This window comes from Lathamus discolor, chromosome W (genome assembly GCF_037157495.1).
Source record: "Lathamus discolor isolate bLatDis1 chromosome W, bLatDis1.hap1, whole genome shotgun sequence".
Classification (NCBI taxonomy): Eukaryota; Metazoa; Chordata; class Aves; order Psittaciformes; family Psittacidae; genus Lathamus; species Lathamus discolor.
In genome coordinates this window covers 35351737-35376630 of record NC_088908.1, presented here as the reverse complement: position 1 = coordinate 35376630, position 24894 = coordinate 35351737, and the positions used below count along the sequence as shown (strand labels likewise).

The window sequence follows — 24894 nt, the reverse complement described above, 5'->3', positions numbered from 1 at the left end:
CCCCTTGTCCTGTCACTACAGTCCCTGACGAAGAGTCCCTCCCCAGCATCCCTATAGGCCCCCTTCAGGTACTGGAAGGCTGCTATTAGGTCCCCACGCAGCCTTCTCCAGGCTGAACAGCCCCAACTTCCTCAGCCTATCTTCATACAGGAGGTGCTCCAGTCCCCTGATCATCCTCATGGCCCTCCTCTGGACTTGTTCCAACAGTTTCATGTCCTTTTTATGTTGAGGACACCAGAACTGCACACAATAAAGACTTTTAGTTAAACATCAAGTAATCCATATAGTAAAAGTCATAGCTTTGTTGTCATTGAGAAGGAAGGAGAAAGCTGTGCAAAATACTGTTGCCTAATTTTAGTAGTAACTCTTTCTTCATTGGAGTGCCTATTTTTAAACTTGGGGAAAGTTAAATTTTGTGGAGCACCAATTAAGTGCAAGAAGTTTGCATCTTCTTCCATACTTTCAATCTTCCCAACAAAGTTGTATTCTATTAAAGATGGGCTGCGAAGCCTGTTGACATGGTCCCAGTTGATATCCATACCCACTGGCCTCTGTACATCCAGGAGATACTGAATGAACTCTTTAAATTTGACTCCAGTGCCTGTCCTTAATGCTTCTTTTGTGGCATTTGACACGGTACCTGGAAATGATGGCTTTTCCATAAACTGGATGGTAGTAGTTGTTTGGGTGGTCAAACTTGTCCCGAAATGCAGATACCAGCTTTACAAAAGGCTCACGAATAAAAAGCATCTTTGTGTAAGTGTTGAGCCGATGATAAATTCCTTTGTGATCAAACCCATACAGTCTTTTTAAATAGTTTCCGTAATGCGCTGTGTTGTGCTGCATATCTTTTGTGGAAGAAGCCAGCCCGTTGAGAACCGTGAGCACCCGTTTCCAGTTAGAGCAGCTGGATTTTGGAACTTCACAGTGTAAAACTCTATATTTATCTTTTACAAATATTCTAGAAACATGATAAGGAGTGATTATTCTTCTATTATTACTCTTGTACTTAGAACAAGTTTCTCTCATAATCCACTTTCTTTCTCCTTGGATCTGATAGAGACTTTTCCATTTGTTGTTTCTATCCTCAGATTTAAGCATGGGCAGGTTGAGAGTGGAGCTGTTTGTGGAAATAAGAATTAGGCTTTTTAAATTATAAATCTCCTTCATTTATTGAGACTGATGGAATTACTTTCTTCATCGTTCTGCTGATCTTTCATAGTAAACATTATGCTACTTTGCCTTCTGTCTGTGCTTTGAAGCTTAGTGGGCATGTTTTCATATAGGTGTAATGAATCGCTCTGCTTTACTGTTGCTACACTGTCTGCAGTATTTTTTCTTAATCTTCTATCCTGGTTATTGCTGGAAATGCAGTCCTGATGGGAAAAATAGATGAAAGATATTAATAAATGAGAAGGTGTTTGTCACTGTTAACAGCTTGTAAAACAACGTGGATCTTTCACACACTCTGAGCTCAGCAGAGTTGTACAGCAAAAGGCATTGCTTCAAGTCCTTGATGCTGGGCCTACACTATGGTATGGACTGTTGTAATCTTTTTCTGTGCTTACAGGAAAGTCAAAGGCTGAGATGAACCTGAGTTGGCAAATTCCAGTTCAGATCTGAATGGGAAGTTGTGCACAGAGAAAAGACTGACAAGGAAGGGAGGTTTATGATGTTTGTAAAGCAGAGTGAAGATGTAGATGGAGCAAGAGTGGGAAAAGGGAAGCAGAAAGGACTGAAGGGAAAACATGGAAGCTTTGCAGAGAAGTGGGTTTGGTGAGAGCAGCATGAGTAAGGACCCTAAAGGGAGGCTTGAGTGAGGTGAGCCTTGGACCAAAGCGATTGAGACTTGATGAGAAGCAGTAAGGGGCGGAATAAATCTCTGGATGGGATTAGGCAACTGAAAACAGAGTAAGCAATACGGCTCTATGGATAAGGGTTTTTTGGGACCTGCTGCTTTTCATTAGGTGGATCTCACTGGTTAATACTACTTCTGGCATACAGCCCAGATGTGCTGCACTACTTCCTGCTTCTCAAAGTGGCCGAATTTAATCCCTGTCTACATGTCTGTGCCTCTAAGACTAAAATTCAGTCCTGGACACTGTTTAACTACATGTCATCTCTGTTTTGAGAGTTTACCTGGGAGCCAAGTAGAATATGAACCACCAGGGAGTATTTCAACAGAGGAAGCAGATGTAGTTGCAGAATGTTTATTGCTTACCCAAAATATGTAATGTTTATATAGAGGCTTTATAAATTGTACATTTTTTATTTTCAGTCTTTATTTGCTCCCTGATAGTATTTAAAACTGGCTTCAAAAATAAGATAAGGGATGAATTTTAAGGGGTACATTATGGGGATTAATAGGGTCATGTTCTTTCAAGGTGGCAGATTGTATTGTGGTTGATGAATTGTAATAGTGGTTTTACAAGCCTCTCTTGGCTGAAAAAAGCAATGCTATGGGTAACTTAAAAAACTTGTGTTGCCGTGCAGGTTATATTCTGCCTCATCCTTCTTTAATGGTGAGAGGTTTAAAAAAAAGTCTCAGAAAAGAGACTCAGTATTCAATAAAAAGCAGTCGTGACAAAAGAAGAAAAAAAACCAGATCATATTATTTTCTAGTTGACTTTCTGAAGTTGATGACTATTATACAAAAGTCTAACAGAACAGGTAAGTGCTAAACACAGTTTTTAGACTACTATGCAAGTTGTTGCAGAACACAGGCTTCTAAAATGTCTTGTAATGGAGGTGGTGTGTGAACTGGGAAACCGGGTGATAATATTTCATGGAAGACACTATGTATTCAGCTGTTGGGAGTACTTGTTGTATGCTGTCTTCAGAGGTTGTTTCTAGTAGTCAAAGGTGTATTGAAGTTTTCGTCAATGTAGAATACCAGATGTATTTCTAAATATTACCCTTCACATTTACTCTTTTAAATTGTTGGTGAACCTACAGTTTTTGAAGAATTCAAATGCCATGATTTGAATGTCTTCTGCAGTGTAACCCTTCATCAAGAAGGTCAAGCTGGAGTGATGTCAATCACATTACTGATTTCACCAGGAAATAGCATTTGAGTAACAGATGGCAGCTGCACGATTGTTCCCTTGCAGATTTTGCACTTGTCCTTAACTATGAACAAGTGGCAGCCCACCACAGACATACCCTGCTGCTGTCAGTGTCCCAATAGTCACTAGATGGAGGACTTTCATCAGTATTTTTCTTTTGCCTATTTTTAAGTGCCTCTCGACATTTAATTGATCAGTAATATTTCGTACAGGATATCAATTAATTGGTTCCTCGATTGTGTGGAAGACAACTTCCTTCTGCAAGTAATAGAGGAGCCGACAAGGAGAGGTGCTGTGGAGGATTAGCTTGTCGAAAAAAGGTCAAAGGTCACGTTCCCATCAACGAGCTGAAACAAGACATCTGTGTAGAACATGATGCAAACCTCTCACGCCAGATAATGAGGAAATGAAGGACACCGGCAAACAGCAACATACTATGACCAATCACAGCCAAGGCCACTAAGTGATAAGTGCATGAGAAGGAGGGTGGTGGGGGGGGTGCACGGTGTAGCTGCAAAAATGTAGAAGCTACAAACCAATGATCTTGTAACATGTAAAAGCTGTAAGCCAATGATCTCTCTGTAACCAAACTATAAACATGCAAGCAAGGTATATAAGTATCCATCTGCTTAGCAATAAATGAGACTTGTTGGTCATCATCTGATGAGCTCGTCTCCCGGCGATTCCCACAAATGGTGACCCCGACGTGATCCCTCGAACACCACGGTGGGACGACGTAAGTTCTGCTCGGGTCCTGATCGCAGCCACAGGACGGTCAAAGCGCCAAGATCTCAGGATTTTAAGCGCCGGACCCTGGGTGACCGTATAGACGAGCCCGGCCGATACGCGCCGCCGAAACCTGAAGGGGCTGCAACAAGCGCGCTAAGGTATGGAAAGGCAAGCGGCGTATGATTTATTTACTGCCTTCTTACAAAAGCGGCAGGTTAAAGGGATCGACCTGCAGAAAGAGCTGCAGGGACTGTTAGCTTATGGACAGTCTAAGGGATGTTTTGTTAACCCTCACACTGTCCATGAATTAGCAGAAAGGCAAAAATTTGGAGATAAGATTTGGCAAGCTATATATAATACCCTGTTAAAACAAAAGGCTTGGAAGACAGTAGGGATCGGGAAAGCTCCGAAGAACGCAGCCACAGAAGGCAGTGACACTGTGAAACATTTGTTGGTCATTTGGAGAACTATTTTAGAGATGTTAAAGTCAAAGTTAGGTAAATTATGGCGGGTGGTACATAATGAACTTTTACAATATCAGGCAGAAAAGAAAGCTGCTGAGCAGGCACTCACGGCTCAGGCAAAAAACAGAAGTTATGAAATTGACTGGCCTTCCTCCATTCCAATGCCATCTGCTTTTTCACAAGTAATGTTGCCATCTCCACAAAATGCAGATGACACTGGAGCAAGCCCCTCAGTTTCGGAACCAACAGCTCCCCCCACCACTACGACTCTAAAACCAGAAAAGCCCTCTGTTAACCCTCTTTCAAGCTATGAGCCTATCCCTGGGGCAGAAAGTGACCTAGTGGAGGCCATAGCTAAAGAAAGAAGGGAGGCTTGGGCAGCGGTGGCTAAGGACAGCCTTGAAAAGGGGGACGATGAGGTGGCGACCTCGTTGGCATGCCCGGTGACTTTTCAGCAACACCAGGGTGGTTTGATGGCAGCTGTTACCCCTTTAGATTGGAAACTGTTATCACAATTACGAGCGACGGCCAGTCAATTTGGAGTCACCAGTGAGCCAGTAAAGCAGATGTTAGATTATATCTGGACTGCTCATATCTTGCTACCATCCGATTGCAAGAGTATTGCTAAGCTTATATTCTCACAACATCAGCAGTTGCTTTTTAACGCTCATTGGCAAAATCTGGCTCATGGATTCGTAGCTATACAAAGACAACCTGGGGATCCCCTTTACGGGGTAACCCTGGATGAGTTAATGGGTACAGGACCGTTTTTTAGAACCGAGGCACAAGCTTTATTAGGACCTGATAAGTGTAGAGCAGCTATGAATTTGGTACGGCAAGCTATTAACCAAGTTAAGGACCCAGGAGGTGTGCCTTCATATATGGCTATCAAGCAAGGACGAGACGAATCATTTGGGTCCTTTATAGACAGAGCTGCTGCAGCTATTGAGAAAGCAGGCGTCCCAGACTATATGAAGGGAGCCTTGTTAAAACAATGGGCTTTACAAAACTGCAACCCCATTACCCGAAATGTTATTCTTACTTTGGGAGCTAATTGGACTATAGAGGAAGCATTAGAAAGAATGGCCTCACAACCAACAGGGCCGCAAGCTATGGTAGTAGATGCCATAAAACAGCTAGCTGAGGGAATTCAGGAACAAGCAAAGGCTTCACAGACTCAGGTGTTAGCCGCTCTTGCACTCCTTCAAGCGTCGGCCGCACTTGGCCAGCGTAACCGCGGCCCTCTACGCTGTTATCGATGTGGAGGAATGGGACATCTCCGCCGAGAATGCACTGTCTCAGGAGTGCGGTGTCAGAAATGCCGAAACAACTCACATAACACCTCTATGTGTCGGCGAGGTTCGGGAAACTGCAACAGGAGCGCGTACACCAACGGCAGCATGCAGAAACAAGTTGCCGCTGCAGCTCAGATGATTCCACCCCCTTGCAACCCGCAACCAGTGGAAGCCTCGGCTTGGACCTGGCAACCTCTGTAGAAATAACACTTGTAACTTCACAACCTCAAAAGATCCCTACAGAAATTAAGGGTCCTCTTATAATACAAGGACAAGCCATGGGTGCCTAACTACTAGGAAGATCCTCCGCCTCAATGCTGGGACTGTTTGTTCTCCCTGGAATTATTGATGCAGATGTATTGTGTGCTTTCCCTGTGATGTATGTGCTGGATCAAGACCCGTGGTGGGAAGGTCTCGTATGCCCTTATCAGGGGTATCGGGAGGACTGTGACGGACCGTGGACTTGGGGTCCTATATACAACTCATTCTGTCTGTGATACTCATGTACTAGAAGTTAGCAAATATGTCTATGATTCTATTGATGCTTGGAAACCTTTATAGATATTGCTGGCCACTTCTTCTGACATAGACTGGCCACCTGTGTCAGAATGAGTGTGCATTTTGGTCAGTATAAAAGCCCAAGAATCATGCAGTGTGAGGGAGGCAGAGCCTCTGCGGGGACGCTCGCTAGGGCTGAGCCTGCCACCTCACACTGCGATGATGCTTGTTGGAGCTGGTTTCCTGATAGTCTTCACAGGGTCCTTATGCCACGTTTTGTACATGGGACTGTGTAGTGTGAGCAATGATTGTCTGGATTTTGTGTTTCAAATATTGTAGTTGTGTGAAATGTGCTTGTGGGATCCCATATGCATACATATGTGTGTGTGTGTGATGAGAGCAGATGGTGTTCTATGTATTTTTTTTGTTATCGTGTTCATGTAAAAGTTTTTAACAGGTAGTGGTTTAACATTTCAGGCAAGAAAGGGTTAACGCAAAAGTGTGGTTGCTGACAGGTATTTATGGCTGCTGCTGAAGCAGGCAGGCAGCTGTGGCTGCTGCCGAGCAGGCTGCTGTTTGTAGCCGTGCAAAGCAGAGTGAGCAACTTTCGAAAAAAAAAAAAAAAGAGGGGGGAGAGAAGAAAGGAAAGTAAAGTTGCAGAGCACAGGTAGACAAATGCGAATCCAGGTGATAGATTGGAAATCTATTCAGAGAGAGGCTCTGTCAAACAATGATTTTGATTGTTTGCAGGCGTTGCAGGAAAAGACTCTCGCCTTTCCTGTTAAGTACCAGATTAACGCTCAAGGTCAGGCAGTAAATGCTAAAATGTCTCCCTTAAATTGGAAATTGCTATCTCAGTTAAGGCAAACTGTTATTTTCTACAGGCATTCAGTTTGAACCCACTAGGCAGATGTTGTCATATATTTGGGGAACAGATTTGCTGTTATATTAAAAGTATTGTGAAATTAATCCTCACCCCTTCGCAGTTGTTGTTATGGAACATGTATTGGCAGAAAACCTGTCAAGAGGCAGTTGCAGTTCAGCGAGGCCAGGGAGATCCCCTGATTGGGGTGCAATTACAACACCTGATGGGAACTGGACAGTTCTCCACTAAGGAGGCTCAAGTCCAGCTAGGTCCAGAATTGTTAAAAGAATCTATGAGACTAGCCTTGCTACTGGGGAGATCATCATCTGCGTTGAAAGGACTATTCATTGTTCCAGGTGTCATCGATGCTGATTATATGGGTGAAATTACGTTAAATTATTTATGCATCTTTGGTGATGAACAAATTCCAGCGGTTATTAAGCACTTTGTACAAACAGAAGTGACTAAGACCGGCTGCTGCAAAAGCTCCAGTGACGGCGTCTCCGAGCTAGTGTATGGACCCTGACTTGCAGACCCAGGAGGAGCGCTGCTTGCGCCGAGCGTTACAGCCACTAATAGAAGAACTTAACTCCTTAGTCAACACAGAGCTTTCGTTGAGCACGGTTGCCCTCCTAGATCCGGTCCATGGCCACAGGCATATAGTGGTACAACTGAGATTGGTGATACAACAAGTGCTTTGATAACTGTAGTTTTTGTCATCAGTGTGACCCTACAGTAGAATTATATTGTGGTGGTTGCCAGTCTGTAAGGCATCTTCACCAGAGTTAGCTGAAACAAAGACTTTTGTATAGTCTGTCAAATTATCTTTTATGTAACCCGCTTATAGCGCTTCAGAAATACTTAGCTGATTTTAGAAGTTTCATTTCATAGAGCTGCATATACGTTTGCTTTACAAGCTGCTTCGCCGTTATAGGTCTCATAATTATAGGGGGTTTGTTACTTTGTTATGCTTTGCAATGTTGTTCTGCTTGTTTACAACGACTCCTGACTCAGTCCTTATTCCTTTATAAAGAAAAAGGGGGAATTGTGGAGGATTAGCTTGTCGAAAAAAGGTCAAAGGTCACGTTCCCATCAACGAGCTGAAACAAGACATCTGTGTAGAACATGATGCAAACCTCTCACGCCAGATAATGAGGTAATGAAGGACACCGGCAAACAGCAACATACTATGACCAATCACAGCCAAGGCCACTAAGTGATAAGTGCATGAGAAGGAGGATGGTGGGGGGGGTGCACGGTGTAGCTGCAAAAATGTAGAAGCTACAAACCAATGATCTTGTAACATGTAAAAGCTGTAAGCCAATGATCTCTCTGTAACCAAACTATAAACATGCAAGCAAGGTATATAAGTATCCATCTGCTTAGCAATAAATGAGACTTGTTGGTCATCATCTGATGAGCTCGTCTCCCGGCGATTCCCACAAGGTGCCATGCTTGACCTTGTGCTCACCAACAGGGAAGGGCTTGTTGAGAATGTGGTACTCCAGGGCAGCCTTGGATGCAGCAAACATGAGATGGTTGAATTTGAGATCCCCAGGACTGTGAGAAGAGCGTGTAGCATGCTCACTGCCCTGGACTTCAAAAGAGCAGACTTTGGCCTCTTCAGGAGCCTGCTCAGTAAGGTTCCATGGGATATAGCCCTGGAGGGCAGGGGGGCGCAAGACTGATATTCAAGGATCACCTGCTACAAACTCAGGAGTGCTGCATCCCAACTAGAAGGAAGTGCAGCAGGAGGGCCAGGAGACCTCCTTGGATGGATAAGGAGCTGCTGAGGAAAATTCAGAGGAAAAAAGAGGCTTATAAAAAATGGAAGCAAGGACATGCAGCCTGTGTAGAGTACAGGGATGTTGTCCGGGAAGCTAGGGACCAGGTTAGGAAGGCTAAGGCCCAGTTAGAATTAAACCTAGCCAGGGATGTTAAGGATAATAGGAAGGGATTCTACAGGTACGTAGAAAACAAAAAACAGAGTAGGGACAAAACAGGCCACCTGAGGAAGCTTTCGGGAGAACTGGCTACGCAGGATTTGGAGAAGGCTGAGGTTCTGAATGACTTCTTTGCCTCGGTCTTCACTGGCAAAGGCTCTGACTGCACCACCCAGTTCTTAGAAGGTAGACGCAGGGACCGTGAGAATGAAGACCTTGGGCCCACTGTAGGAGAGGATCTGGTTCGAGACCATCCTAAAAATCTGAACGCACACAAGTCCATGGGACCTGGTGGAATCCATCCGCGGGTCCTGAAGGAGCTGGAGAATGAAGTTGCTAAGCCACTGGCCATCATATTTGAAAAATCATGGCAGTCAGGTGATGTTCCTGACGACTGGAAAAAGGGAAATATAGCCCCCATTTTCAAGAAGGGGAAAATGGAAGACCCGGGGAATTACAGACCAGTCAGTCTCACCTCTGTGCCTGGCAAAATCTTGGAGCACATTCTCCTGGGTGGCATGCTAAGGCACATGAAAAACAACAAGGTGCTTGGTGACAGCCAGCATGGCTTCACTAAGGGGAAATCCTGCCTGACCAATTTGGTGGCCTTCTATGATGGGGCTACGGAATTGATGGGTAAGGGTAAAGAAGTTGACATCATCTACCTGGACTTGTGCAAAGCGTTTGACTCTGTCCCACACAACATCCTTGTCTCTAAATTGGAGAGATATCAATTTGATGGATGGACAACTTGGTGGATAAAGAACTGGCTGGGCAGCCACGCACAAAGAGTTATGGTCAATGGCTCGATGTCTGGCTGGAGACCGGTAACGAGTGGTGTCCCTCAGGGATCGGTGTTGGGACCGGTCTTATTTAACATCTTCATCACTGACATGGACAGTGGGATTGAGTGCACCCTCAGCAAGTTTGCCGATGACACCAAGCTGTGTGGTCCGGTTGATATGCTGGAGGGAAGGGATGCCATCCAGCGGGACTTTGACACGCTTGTGAGGTGGGATGATGCCAACCTTATGAAGTTCAACCACGACAAGTGCAAGGTCCTACACGTGGGTCGGAGCAATCCCAGGCACAGCTACAGACTGGGCAAAGAAGAGATTCAGGGCGGCCCTGTGGAGAAGGACTTGGGGGTGCTGGTCAATGAGAAAATGAACATGAGCCGGCAGTGTGCGCTCGCAGCCCAGAAAGCCAACCATATCCTGGGCTGCGTCAAAAGGAGTGTGACCAACAGGTCAAAGGAGGTGATCCTGCCCCTCTACTCTGCTCTTGTGAGACCTCACCTGGAGTACTGTGTGCAGTTCTGGTGTGCTCAACATAAAAAGGACATGGAATTGTTGGAACAAGTCCAGAGGAGGGCCACGAGGATGATCAGGAGACTGGAGCACCTCCTGTATGAAGATAGGCTGAGGAAGTTGGGGCTGTTCAGCCTGGAGAAGGCCGCATGGGGACCTAATAGCAGCCTTCCAGTATCTGAAGGGGGCCTATAGGGATGCTGGGGAGGGACTCTTCGTCAGGGACTGTAGTGACAGGACAAGGGGTAACAGGTTAAAACTTAAGCAGGGGAAGTTTAAATTGGATATAAGGAGGAAATTCTTTCCTGTTAGGGTGGTGAGACACTGGAATCGGTTGCCCAGGGAGGTTGTGAATGCTCCATCCCTGGCAGTGTTCAAGGCCAGGTTGGATGTAGCCTTGTGTGGGATGGTTTAGTGTGAGGTGTCCCTGTCCATGGCAGGGGGGTTGGAACTAGATGATCTTGAGGTCCTTTCCAACCCTAACTATTCTATGATTAATATATGCAAATTTTACAGTATCTTTTAGCAATATCCAGTCTAGGAAAAGCCTCATAAAACTAAAGTTTCATAGCTTATCAAATTCATATTTTAAAAGGAAAATTATACTTCATGGCAAAGCTTTAATGAATCTTTCCTTTTAAATACTTCATCTCCCAGTCTGGTGGTCTTATCTTAGCCATCTCTGTCCATACTCCATACTCAGAATATGGGTACAATTTTGCCTTATGTACTTCTGAAGACTTACTTTTTTTGGTTGCTGGAATCCCATGTTATATTTTATCCCTAAACAAAGAAAAAATTAGAGTTAGTATTTAGTAAAAATAAAAACATTAGTTTCATTTTTGTTGCACTGATAAGTGTGTCCTCTCAGTAACTAAAAGGAAAACAGAAACAAGTTCTGTCAATGAAAAGATAAATAGACCTATGATGAGTCATAATTAATGTATTTCATAGTAACAATACTCCATGGAAGGCCTGTTTATTTACAGATGTCATAGCAATTATTAAATGGAATGAATGACTCTACCTCTCTTTTACAGATGGGGAAACTGAGATGGAGAAAAGCAATCGCTTAACCTCAGCTAAAAGGCCAGTAGCAGAGAGAAGCAGCCGAAATCCACAGTCCCAGATTAGAGCTCTAAAAATCAGTGCTGCTCTTTATGCACTTAACAAAGCTTGTGTTACTTCTCCCCCTGCAACTTTGGATAGTATGGGGCTTAATCTTAGGAATAGCTTGAATTAAGTACTATCCTTTGCTGTAAAACCACAGCAACATACAGTGGAGTTGTGTGTGAGGTAAAGTTTGTGGAGTTTTGGAGAGACAAAACAATACAGAACTGTGTTTTGCCAAATCTTCTGGTTTCTAGTCATGTGCAACTGAAAATGTAATAATAAAGATGTGAAAATCCTAGCAGGCAGCTTTATCACATGTGTAGGATCTCTTTGCTTAGCAGAGGAGCAGAGGTTAGGAACAGTATAAGTTAATAGAGGAATCTATAATGGAAAGCACTTCTTAATTATGAAATTAGTTTGAGGTTTTTCAACTTATAAAACTGCTATCATCACTGTCACTCTAGCTTGAGAACTTCAATTGCTTGAAAACTTCAGTTTAATAAGTCTACATGATAAATGCACAGCCTTTTTTGACAACGACAATCGCAGGTAAAGGTATTATATAGACCATTGTAAGTGAAAGCATGACTGGGCTAGCTCAGTCCTTTCAGATTACTTTTCATGGAACTATGAAAGGTCTCAAAACACAGTGCATGCATAGTACACGCAAGTCCAACACACATGATCAATCATGGGGGTTTTTTCTTTCTTTTTTTTTAAATCTGATCTATAAACTTGTATTTATAAGTAAAATTGCTATGGTTATTTCTATGCTGTTAGGGCTCATCTAACAGTGTTTAATTACAACAAATTATATTTTTGTAGTAGTATTTCATAAAGGTAACTTATTTGAGATATTTATACTTTACACTGGTATGCTGTGCTTTAAAAATCAAGCACAAAAGCTAGTAGAATAGAATAATAGAATAGTTAGGGTTGGGAAGGACATTAAGATCATCTAGTTCCAACGCCCTTGACATGGGCAGGGACACCTCACACTAAGCCATGTCACCCAAGGCTCTGTCCAACCTGGCCTTCAACACCACCAGGGATGGAGCATTTACAACTTCCCTGGGCAACCCATTAGAGTACCACACCACCCTTACAGGAAAGAACTTCTTCCTTATATCCAATCTAAAGTTCCCCTGTTTAAGTTTGAACCCATTACCCCTTGTCCTATCACTACAGTCCCTGATGAAGAGTCCCTCCCCAGCATCCTTATAGGCCCCCTTCAGATACTGGAAGGCTGCTATGAGGTTCCTGCGTTCAGCAGCAGCAGTCATTTTTCTCCTTCTTAGTAGCTGGTGTACTGCTGTTTCTGACTTTCAGCCTGGGAACAGAGCTGAAAACACTGATGTTTTTAGTTGCTGCTCAGTAATGTTTACTCTGACCGAGGACTTTCTGAGTCTCATGCTTTGCCAGGGAGGAGGGAAAGCTGGGAGGAAGCAGAGACAGAACACCTGACCCAAACTAGCCAAACAGGTATTCCATACCGTAGCACATCATGCCCAGTATATAAACTGTGAGTTGCCCGGAAGGCCTAGATCGCTGCTCAGGTTGGGCTGGGTGTCGGTCGGTGGGCAGTGAGCGGTCATATTCTTTTCTCTTGTTATTTCCCTTATCATTATTATTACTGGTAGTGACAGTAGTGATTTGTCTTATACCTTAGTTACCAAACAGTTTTTATCTCAACCTGTGGGAGTTACATTCTTTCGATTCTCCTCCCCAACCCTCTGGGAGCTGGGGGAAGAAAGGGGTGGGGAGGGAGTGGACTGCATGGCTGACTTGCGGACAGGGTTTAAATCACGACAGTTATTTTTGGTGCCCAACGTGGGGCACGAAGGGTTGAGATAAAGACAGATCTGACCGGACTGTGTCTAATTGCATTTGTGATAAGCATTCATTGTTTTAGATTAATAGTCACTCATCACAATGCTGATTTATTGGGTCTCAAAGTTGTTACTCTTGATCTCACAGTTTCAGCATGTCGTACCTTACTTACAGCTGGTATTTGCTGCGTTAGTGTTTATCAGCTGGGGGGGCTGGGCTAGGGTTATTGTTTTGCTGTACTTAATAGCAATGACTTGTAAATACAATAGAATCATTGATCATGAAACTGATCTGGCTTATGTTCCCAATGTGGTCACCTTTTGGAGGTATATAATAAAAGTGCTTAGCAATTACACATCTTTTTTCAACTTCTTGGGTGGTCAGCTTGTGAAGGAGACATTCTTTTACCCTCCCAGCCCTCCCCCCAGACCATTTACAGTGTAGTTTGAGAGTTTTTAAGTTCTTGAATGGCCTTTAAGTACCCCTTAGACCTGTCACAGAATCACAGAATCCCAAGGGTTGGAAGGGACCTCAAAAGATCATCTAGTCAAACCCCCCTGCAAGAGCAGGGTAACCTACAGTACATCACACAGGAACTTGTCCAGGCGGGCCTTGAATATCTCCAGTGTAGGAGACTCCACAACCCCCCTGGGCAACCTGTTCCAGTGCTCTGTCACTCTTACAGTAAAGAAGTTCTTCCTGATGTTAACGTGGAACTTCCTATGTTCCAGTTTACACCCATTGCCCCTTGTCCTATCACTGGATATCACTGAAAAAAGCCTAGCTCCATCATCCTGACACCTACCCTTTACATATTTGTAAACATTGATGAGGTCACCCCTCAGTCTCCTCTTCTCCAAGCTAAAGAGACCCAGCTCCCTCAGCCTCTCCTCATAAGGGAGATGTTCCACTCCCTTAATCATCTTTGTGGCTCTGCGCTGGACTCCTTCAAGCAATTCCCTGTCCTTCTTGAACAGAGGGGCCCAGAACTGGACGCAATATTCCAGATGCGGCCTCACCAAGGCTGAGTAGAGGGGGAGGAGAGCCTCTCTTGACCTACTAACCACTCCCTTTCTAATGCACCCTAAGATGCCATTTGCCTTCTTGGCCACAAGAGCACATTGCTGGCTCATGGTCATCCTCCTATCCACCAGGACCCCCAGGTCCCTTTCCCCTTCACTACTTTCCAGCAGGTCAACCCCCAACCTGTACTGGTACATGGGGTTGTTCTTCCCCAGATGCAAGACTCTACACTTGCCCTTGTTAAATTTCATCAAGTTCCTCCCCGCCCAACTCTCCAGCCTGTCCAGGTCTCGCTGAATGGCAGCACAGTCCTCTGGTGTGTCAGCCACTCCTCCCAGTTTGTGTCATCAGCAAACTTGCTGAGGGTGCACTCAGTTCCCTCATCCAGGTCATTGATGAAAATATTAAACAGCACCGGTCCCAGCACCGACCCCTGAGGAACTCCACTAGTCACAGACCTCCAGCTAGATTCTGCGCCATTGACCACAACTCTCTGCCTTCTTCCTTTCAACCAGTTCTCGATCCACCTCACTACTTGATCGTCAAGCCCACACTTCTTTAGCTTATCTATGAGGATGCTGTGGGAGACAGTATCAAATGCCTTACTGAAATCAAGAAAAACTACATCTACCGCTCTACCATCATCCCTCCACCTAGTCACTTCCTCATAGAAGGCTATAAGGTTGGTCATACATGACTTCCCCCTCATAAAACCATGTTGGCTGTTCTTAATGACCCCCTCATCCTTGATATGCCTAGTGATGGAGTCAAGAATAAGTTGTTCCATCATCTTTCCAGGGATGGAGGTAAGGCTGACCGGTCTATAATTACCCAGGTCCTCCTTCTTGCCCTTCTTATAGATTGGTGTGACCTTTGCCATCCGCCAATCCTCAGGCACCTCGCCCGTTTCCCACGACTTACCAAAGATGATGGAAAGTGGCCTAGCAATGACCTCCGCCAGCTCCCTCAGCACCCGTGGGTGCATTCCATCCGGACCCATCGATTTACAGATGTCCAGTTTGCATAGCTGATCCCTAACCCAATCCTCATCTACCAAAGCAAACTCCTCCTTTGTCCTGACTCCTTCTGGGGCTATAGAAATCCGGGGCCCTCGGGGAGAGTCTGCAGGAGTAAAGACAGAGGCAAAGAAGGCATTCAGCACCTCTGCCTTCTTTATATCCTCTGTCTCCAGGGCACCCACTTCGTTCAGCAGTGGGCCTATATTGCCTCTTGTGTTAGTTTTATTTGCTATGTATTTGAAGAAGCCCTTTCTATTGTCTTTAACCCGACTAGCAAGATTGAGTTCCAAGGAGGCCTTAGCTGTCCTAATTGCCTCCCTACATCCTCTAACAACTGTCCTATATTCCTCCCAAGCGGCCAGCCCCTCCTTACATAATCCATAGATTCTCCTTTTCCACTTGAGTTTGTCCAGCAGCTCCTTGTTTAACCACGCCGGTCTCCTAGATCCCTTACTTGACTTCCTACTCATTGGGACGCTCCGATCCTGAGCTTGGAAGAAGCGGTCCTTGAATGCTAACGACCTATCTTGAGCCCCTTTACCGCCTAGTACACTTTCCCATGAGACTTCCCTTAGCAGTTGACTGAAGAGGCCAAAGTTGGCCCTTCGGAAATCCAGAACTGTGGAACTGTGGCTTTGCTATCTGTCTGCTGATTGTGATGTGGATCACCATGTTGGCACACATACAGAGTGTGTTTTGCCCACAACCATTTCGTCTGGTCCCGAGAGTTAAGCAGAGTCAGGTTCGGGCCTTGTCTGGGGTTAAACGACGATATAAGAGGACCAAGAGATTTTCCCTGAGGCTGGACAGCCATGAGTGGCAGGGTGTGTGGGATAGTATGGGCAAGTATCTAGGTCAGTGGGCCCCTCCAGTGCTTTGGAATTTCACCACTGAACAAGTGGAAAATCGAGAAAAATTACTAAAACACTTAAATGAGGTATGTTGTCATTCTGGCCATGCCAGAGACAGACAAATCATGGCAACGTGCTGTGGCTTGGCCTATGCTTACAGGGACTTGTTCAACACTATCCAGCACCTTCAAAAGGAAAAAAATGTCCCTGGATCTGAGGGCAAAGCAACAGAGAATGCAGCTACTCCAGCTCCAAGCACAGCAGCTACACCACCCCCAGCAACAAGTACAGCAGCTACTCAAACTTCAACCGCAACAGACAGTGCAGCTACTCCAGCTCCTGTGATCAAGAAGAATAATCCCTTTCTACAAGACTTAATTGTCCAATGTTGTGATGACTATTAAAGGGGCCTTGCCTCCAGCCCTGCTGTTTTTGACTTTTGGCCTGGGAACAGCTCTCATAACACTGTTTTTAGTCGCTGCTCAGTAATGTTTACTCTGACCAAGAAAGAAGCTGGGAGGAAGCAGAGACAGGACACCTGACCCAAACGAGCCAAAGAAGTATTCCATATCACAGCATGTCATGCCCAGGATGTAACGGGGAGTGACCCGGAAGGGCTAGGGACTGCAGGGTTGGACGAGGTATCAGTCGGTGCTCAGTTGGGTGGGGTGGGGTGAGTTATCGGTTGGCTGGTGTTGAGGTGTTGTATTCTTTCCTCTTGTTATTTCCTTTATCATTATTATTATTGGTGGCAGCAGTAGTGATTTGTGTTATACCTTAGTTACCAAACTGTTCTTATCTCAACCCGTGGGATTTGCATTCTTTTCGATTTTCCTCTCCTTCTCTCCAGGAGTAGGGGGAGGGCAAGAAGGGGGGGAGTGAGAGAGCGACTGTGTGATTTATGGATGACTTTTGTTTAAACTACGACACAAGGGAAGAGAATATTTTGATGCAACCCAGGATACGGTTGGCTTTCTGGGCTGCGAGTGCACACTGCCGCACTGTGTTCATTTTCTCATCGACCAGCACCCCCAAGTCCTTCTCTGCAGGGCCGCTCTGAATCTCTTCTTTGCCCAATCTGTAGCTGTGCCTGGGTTTGCTCCGACCCAGGTGTAGGACCTTGCACTTGTCATGGTTGAACTTCATGAGGTTGTCATCAGCCCACCTCACAAGCGTGTCAAGGTCCCTCTGGATGGCATCCCTTCCCTCCAGCGTATCAACCGAACCACACAGCTTGGTGTCATCGGCAAACTTGCTGAGGGCACACTCAATCCCACTGTCCATGTCAGCAATGAAGATGTTAAACAAGACCGGTCCCAACACCGATCCCTGAGGGACACCACTCGTTACCGGTCTCCAGCTGGACATTGAGCCATTGACCATAACTCTTTGTGTTTGGCCATCCAGCCAGTTCTTTATCCACCGAGTGGTCCATCCATCAAATAGCATCAGGAGGAAGACTTCCAGTGGGACATACATGTGTACCTGTTCCAGAGTTTGAGGATTCCGGGTTGAGAGAAATGCAAAACAATAACAAATCACAACTAGTTTATTAATACAGGGAAAATATAGAGATAACAAAAGATACAGTAAAGGATATTTCTGATGTTTGGTTATCTTACCAACCCCAAAGACAATGTAATGACGATCAGGAAACCAGGTCCAAGAAACATCATCGTAATGCGAGATGGCAGGCTGAACCTTAGTGGGTGTCCCCGTGGAGGAACCATTGACTTGGGTAGGATGATGTTCTGCCTCCTCGCATTGTCTAAGGCTCTGGCTTTTATACTAGCAAAAATGCGCACTCATTCTGATATAGGGGGCCATCCTTCATTGGAAGAAGTGGTCAGCTATATCTAGAAAGGTCTCCGAGGGTCGGAACTTTTCCGGGGATGAGCCAAAGCGGGTCCTTCCGGGGAGAAGCCAAAGCGGGACTTTCCGGGGAGGAGCCAAAGTGGACAAACAGTACTTTTCTATTTTTGTGTGTTTTACTACGGACCATTATATGTTGTCACTGACACAGTATCTCACCTGCTGCTCTGGCATTTCTTTCATGCTCAGCAAACCTACAGAGTTCAGTGAAATTTGGGGAACTGCATTATGAAGCTGAAATCAGGGACTGAAAAATTTGATCAAGTTATATGTTGAAGTCTAGATGTGAATCGCTGCAGGAATATTTGGGCTGGTCACCTGAGTTCAAATATACTGCATTCTGCTGTGACTCCAAGTATGGAAAATAATACTCAAATGCTAAATTTGAAATTGGTGCCCTTCAAGACAGGAATTTCCCCCAAGTGCTGAACCTTTAGCAACATACATGGATTTAACTGGAGCATTCAAACATGAGCTGCTTGGAACATCAGTTAAATTTTAAAGCAACATAAATAAGGATTAAGGTACATAACTTTCCTGTCTTTAAGCTGGGATTCACAAGTGGCTTTATGAAGTAAGAATATGTATAGGAACTCTCTTTTATCATAAGAATATTTCCCTTACGGCATGTTTCCTGTATGATCTCTAGAAACAGTTCTACATTTAGGTGTGTTACTTAAAATGTTATACTGATGGTGTTACCATAAAAATTGGTTGGAGAACTCTCTAAGACTCAATTTGGAGTTTTAGAAAGCAGGCATTCTTTATTGTAGCACTGGGCACACATGAGAATCGTTTTGCAAAGGTGAACGCACCCTATACTTGCTGGCAGCAGCTATACATTTAGCATAATCATGCATATTTACAGTGTTTCCAGGAACTAATTATCATATTTGCATCCTAATTAAGCATGCGCTTTCTTGCTGAGTGGGGGTCTCTGGTGGTCGCCAATAGCCTTCCTCATTGTGTTTACTGAATGACCTCAGTGTTTGTGCACGCTTGTAAGGTCCTTGTGCCAAGTTAGCAGCTGGTATGTCCTTGCTTCTATTCTGTTACAGTCTCGCTCAACGCTGGGCACCACTCTGCTATCTCAGAGGCTGGCATCCTTGGTCTTATTTACTGTCTCCATAGTTGTTATCAGTCCTGTGATGTTCCTTTCCCCCATCAGCCCAACATTCCTTTCTCTCTATGTGTTAGTAAGTTAGAACAGTTTGGTCTATTCTGCTATGTTAAAGGCACAGACACTATTGTGTTTTAGTTTAAAATTTAAGCCTACAATGGCACATCTATGCATTGCTAAAAACCTCTCAAAATGCTTTAATAAGAATGATTTTATAGCATTTTTCTGTCTTAGTTGCCGATAGAGATAAGTGAAATAAGAAGCCATTTGAAAGCTACTCGCAGTTCTTTAAAATTGATACTAAGCTATTCATAACACATTTCTAACAAAATAACATATTTTTATGTGTTCATTAGAGAATGTGCCTTAAGAATGGATTTTATTGCAGTAAACTAAAATAGTTATGCACAGAATTAATACATGACAAAACAAGGAGGTAGAAGAATCTTAAAGATCTATATTCTGTACATAGAGTGTGAACTGCTGTTCACGTGACTGGCTTAGTTGTTGTCCACATGAAAATCTGAGCAGGAACCTGTACTTACCAATGTCTTAATGATGTGTGGCACTCTGAGAGAAATGGAAGTACTGGATTACAAGAAAATGAATATTTGAGATTCATTTCATAGTTATCTTCTATAGTTGTCTTTCAATTTTTTCCTCACTGATGCTTGTTATCAGTAGCAACACAGACATAACTGCTCAGTACTGATATGCTACAGAACACAAGGTGCATGTCTATTAAGACAGGGTATACAAAACAAGACAAAAAGCAACTTTTTCGGCATGTCTTGGTGTCCTTGCAGTGATGATATGACACCATTAGGTACTGCAAGTGCTGTGAAGTTTTTATAACTGAAATTCAGATCTATCAAGGTGCTTTACTGGATTCAGATGGCAGGTGCTGCTGCCCTAATAGCTCCTCCAATGGACAGTAATCTGTGTGTGTTCATGTGCTCTTCTGTTTCTCTTGTCTCCTTAGCCTTTTGCATTTCCTCTCTCTTCTTTCTCTCTGACCTTATGAACATTTAGTAAGTGACTTACCAGTTACTTTTGCATGGACATAGGATTATAACATACAGGCTTTAGAAATGTTCCCCAAACAATTTTATATCCTAGCCAGCACAGAAGCATAAGACTACAATGGCCAAATTAACTCTGTGCATTGTAGAAACCTACTAGCAGTAATAGTAAGGGTTTACTGTAGGAATGCTTCCTGTGACAAGTTTGGACACTGTGACATTGGTAACTGATCCTGAAGATGTTCTCAGAAATTGAACAGCATGGTGCAGACCATCCACAGGGCAAAGAAGTTTTGATACTAGCTCATCCTCCCAAGTGGTAGAACACACTTTTGCATGCGAATCCTGTTCCTTGCCATGCAATGGAGTGACCAAGTGTAAAGCCCCAGACTCTGCTGGTTTTTCCTTGTTTCCCCAGGCTCTGAAGGACTCTTATATTGAGATCATTACAAGTATGCACCAAAATTGAAGTCCTTCAAATATAATGTAGAAAGTTGCATTTTGAGGCAACTGCAAAGTACAAGAGCTTTCCTTCATTTCCCTTCCCAGGCTGAGAGGTTAAACTTCACTTTGACAAAGCATTTACTGCAATATTTGTTTTCCTTTCAAATGCAGCATCAGTTTAGACCCAGAGCAGGTAGTGACAGCCATTCATACCATCCTGCATTATGTGGGGCACAGTGCAGCAACCACCCTGCTGTTTCTCTGCTCTAATAAATGAGGTATCAGTGGGTAAATTACAGATTGTGGTGCATGATCATGGCCATTGTAAGTGGCTGCACCGCAGTTGTCTTAGCAACAGCCACATCCTACAAGCTAAAGAACAGCTTCTTAACTCACAAGCAGAAAAAGAGACATTGATGCTTTGTCTCCACATGGAAAAGTACATGCACATTGTATTAAATGTTCTCCTCCCCATTAGAAATAAATTTTAGGGAAGCCTGTGATAAATATACATTTTTACTTTTACATGACCAGCTTACAGTCTTTCATGCATTGTGGGACACTGTAACCAAGAGGACATCTGCACAGTAAACCTGCAAAAAGCTGAATTCCCTTATGTTATCTGTCTGAACAGGGATGTATTCTGTATGTATGAAAAAAACCTTGCCAAAACCTGATGAATTGTCACAGAGAGGCATCATCCATGGACAGCTGATACAAAGGAGACTCCCCTAACAATTGCTGGCTTTGGATCAGAGCTGTGTGTATGAAAATGAGCTTCTAGAATCTGTTCCCTGTGTGTGAGACCCATTGAAAAGAAATCATAGAATAGTTAGGGTTGGAAAGGACCTTAAGATCATCTAGTTCCAACCCCCCTGCCATGGGCAGGGACACCTCACACTAAATCGTCTCACCCAAGGCTCTGTCCAACCTGGCCTTGAACACCACCAGGGATGGAGCATTCACAACTTCCCTGGGCAACCCATTCCAGTGCCTCGCCACCCTTACAGGTAAGGGTGGTGAGAATCTGAGAATTACAGAATCTGTTCCCTGTGAGTGAGAGCCATTGAAATGAAATAATTGATACCAGCGCCAAAACTTGAATCATTCAGTAGCTTTTCTAATGCATGTTTTTAAATATGTTGATTGTGGGAGGCTGGCAGTATGAATTGGAATTGAGGACCATGTAACCGTGCCTGATACAGCTTTGCGATACAGCAATGTCTGTTTCCTGTGGTTTTACCCTGCACTGAAAGGCAAGTGATTATCATAACTGGATAATTTTCAAGATTTTACTGGAGAGTAGGGCAGAAGGAGCCTGTTAGTTATGTGTCATAACACTAACAGCAGACAGCTGCACAATATTTATGGCTACCAAACCAGACAGAGTATCCTATGCAGTCTTTCCCAGCTAGTGTCACTGCATGCATGGTCCATAGAGTTGCTTCATGGAAATGGGCAACTGAGTAAAAAGGCCCCCAGTAAGGGGCTTATCTCAACCAGTGGGATTTACATTCTTTTGATCCTCCTCCCCATCCCTCGGGAGTGGGGGGGAAGAAGGGGGGGAGTAAGAGAGCGGCTGCATGGTTCTGAGTTACCGGTTGGGCTTAAACCACGATAATAGAGAATAATGTTCCCAAGTATCTGATCCATAACCAGTAGTTTAGGTAAACTTTCTTTGACCTAGTTTAGGTATTCTTCACAACATGTCACTGAAATGGCGTTTTTACTCACCTTTCTAAGTGTCATCTAGTGGTCCAGATCCCTTAATTCTTACTGAAAACAGTCTAAACACTTTTGTCTATCATGAGCACATTTTTGAATATTAATTCTGTCTCTAGCACACATAAATGCTACCTTCCATATACTTTGAGGTTTTTTTGTGAAGTCTTTAAGTATGCTACCAGGGATGATATCTTAATGGATTTCTAGTTTAATCATCTGGATTAGCTATTTGCAGGAGGCGTGACTGCTGTTTTTTTCCAAACTTTACTTCTTTTTGTACCTGGCATTGGCTTTGTCTCATTAAATCACTGGAATGATCCCAGATCTTATCTGTATATTGCATGAATAATTTCAGTGGGTCATCATTTTCTGACAAAGCAGCCTGTGTAATTGGGAAAGATTCACTTGTCACATAAACCCAAACTTGTCTTTTCCCAGAATTGCTGGCATCAGCACTACCTCTAGGTAAAACCATGAAAACTATTTTTTTCCTCATAAAAAAATCATTTGGTACTTACACCAGCATCATTTTTTCAGACATCTACCACTTTGAAGATAATTCGGGTATTCAGCATGTGTAATTCCTGATCCATTCTAATGATCCAAGTCTTTCAGACAACTGTTGCACTGAAGATATTGCTGATCCCTAGAAATACAGAGGAAGGTCTCCTAAATCTGTGCACTGCTCACATGAGGCTCAGAAAGTCCTTGTCCAGACCAAACATTTGAGCAGCAACTGAAAACATCAGCCTTATCAACACTGTCCCCAAGCCAAAAAATCAAAACACAGCACTGCACTAGCTACTAAGAAGGAGAAAAATAACTGTTACTGCTGAACCCAGGACAGTATCCACCCCTTATTCCATACCATTCACATCATGCTCAGATCCCACATTTTCAATATACCATCACTCTTATCTTAGTGCATGGACCAGTCCCTATAAAGCTGCTGAGTCCATCTGATTCATGATGTCAGGCTCCATCTCTTGCAGCAGCCTCTCAGACCAGGAGAGGCTGTGTGCAGTGTTCACACTCGTGAATAACCTGGGCAATAGTGTCCATTGCCAAGTCCACCCATCGATCATGAGTCCATCTTTATGTTGCATCTCTGCCTTGATGGCCTGAAGTGTCATGGGACCACCAGGCTCAAAATAATTCACTGTTCCCTTCAGCAGTTTCTGCAGCTCCTTCCTGGGGACTCCATACAGCTGCCTTCCATCTGTGATGCTTCCAAAGCACTAGAGGGGCCCAGTGGACTAGATACTCGCTCATACTGTCCCACACACCCTGCCACTCATGACTGCCCAGCCTTGGGGAAGATCTCCTGGTTCTCCTATATTGTCGTCTAACCCCAGACAAGAAGCAAACCTGACTCTGCTTAACTTCTGAAATCAGACAAAATGGTCATGGGTAGAACAACCTCTGTGTGTGTGCCAACATGGTGATCCCCATTACAATCAGCAAGCAGGTCCCAAGGGTACCCAAAGGCCATTCAAACCCTTCAGAACTCTCAAATGATGCTGCTGTACTTGTCCCTGGGGCTGGTGTAGCTGCTGTGCTTGCCGGCTCTCCCACCACCAGCTTCTCTTTTCCTGAGTGCAGATCCTCCTCTGCCTTGCTGGGAAATGCTGCGTGGACTCCTGCATCCTCCTGGGGCTCGGGGGGCGGCTTCCGGGGGACGCTCTCGGTCGTCGCGGGGCTGGGCTCGGCCGCGGGGCTCGGCTCCTCCGCCGCTTCCTCGCGCTGCTCAGCAGCCGCCTCCTTCCCGGCCTCCGGCCACACTCCCGCTGCCGCCTGGTCCCCGGGGCCGCTCTCTCGGGCAGCTTCGGCCGCCGCCGGCTCCCGGGGCCGCTCTCCTTCGGCTCCCCGCAGCCTCACAAAGATGGAGACGAGGACAAGGGCCAGGACGGTGAAGAGCAGCGGGACGGCCAGGTACAAGTCCATGGCCACGTCCGTCGCACCCTGCTGTCAGAGCCCGCCCATATTACAAGTCATTGTCATAAAGTACAGTGAAACTGATACAAGGTTAATAAATGTACAAGGGAACAAGGGGATTGTATAAGAGAGTTAGAAGAATTCCTTGCTTAAACAAAAGTGTTGTCTGTTGTAAACACCTATCATGCTTACTAAACAGAACAAGGCACAAACTACTGATAAGGAGAGGAGACAGAGGCCTGATTCTACTGATAAGCAACTATTGACAAGGAAATGCGAATGTCTGGGTCTATTGATCAGGGGGAGAAGCTGATGATTTATGGATGAGATACCGACTAAGCCCTAAAAGCCATGCGGGAAGATTAAAAGGTGAAAAGTTTAAGAAGAGGAAGACTCATTTACTTCATCTTGAGGACCCCTGCCCACAGGAGGAAGACTCATTTACTTCATCTTGAGACCCCTGCCCATGACCAGAGGGGGCACTGCGCAGGCGCAAAGGACCTTCTAGCTCATTATAATACGAAGCGGGGACAGATACTAAATATGTATAGGCGTATCAGTAATCTAATGCATATGTATGCCTTAAGGGAATAAATGTAAAGGAAAAACGACCCTGGGTGTGCATACTTTGGAGGAACGATCCCCATGCACCTCAGCGCTGAATAAAGCATACATACTTTACAACTTTAACGAGATGTGGAGTCAATCCGCGTATGAAAACAAGAACCTTAGCCCAAGCCCCACACTTGATAAACACTATCACAGCAAATA

The 24894-nt window shown here is 44.5% G+C and overlaps 1 pseudogene; it reads right to left on the bottom strand.

Moving 5' to 3' along the window:
• Positions 1–259: 259 nt before the first annotated feature.
• On the bottom strand, positions 260–24132 carry LOC136004225 (carbohydrate sulfotransferase 8-like; annotated as a pseudogene).
• Positions 24133–24894: the final 762 nt, after the last annotated feature.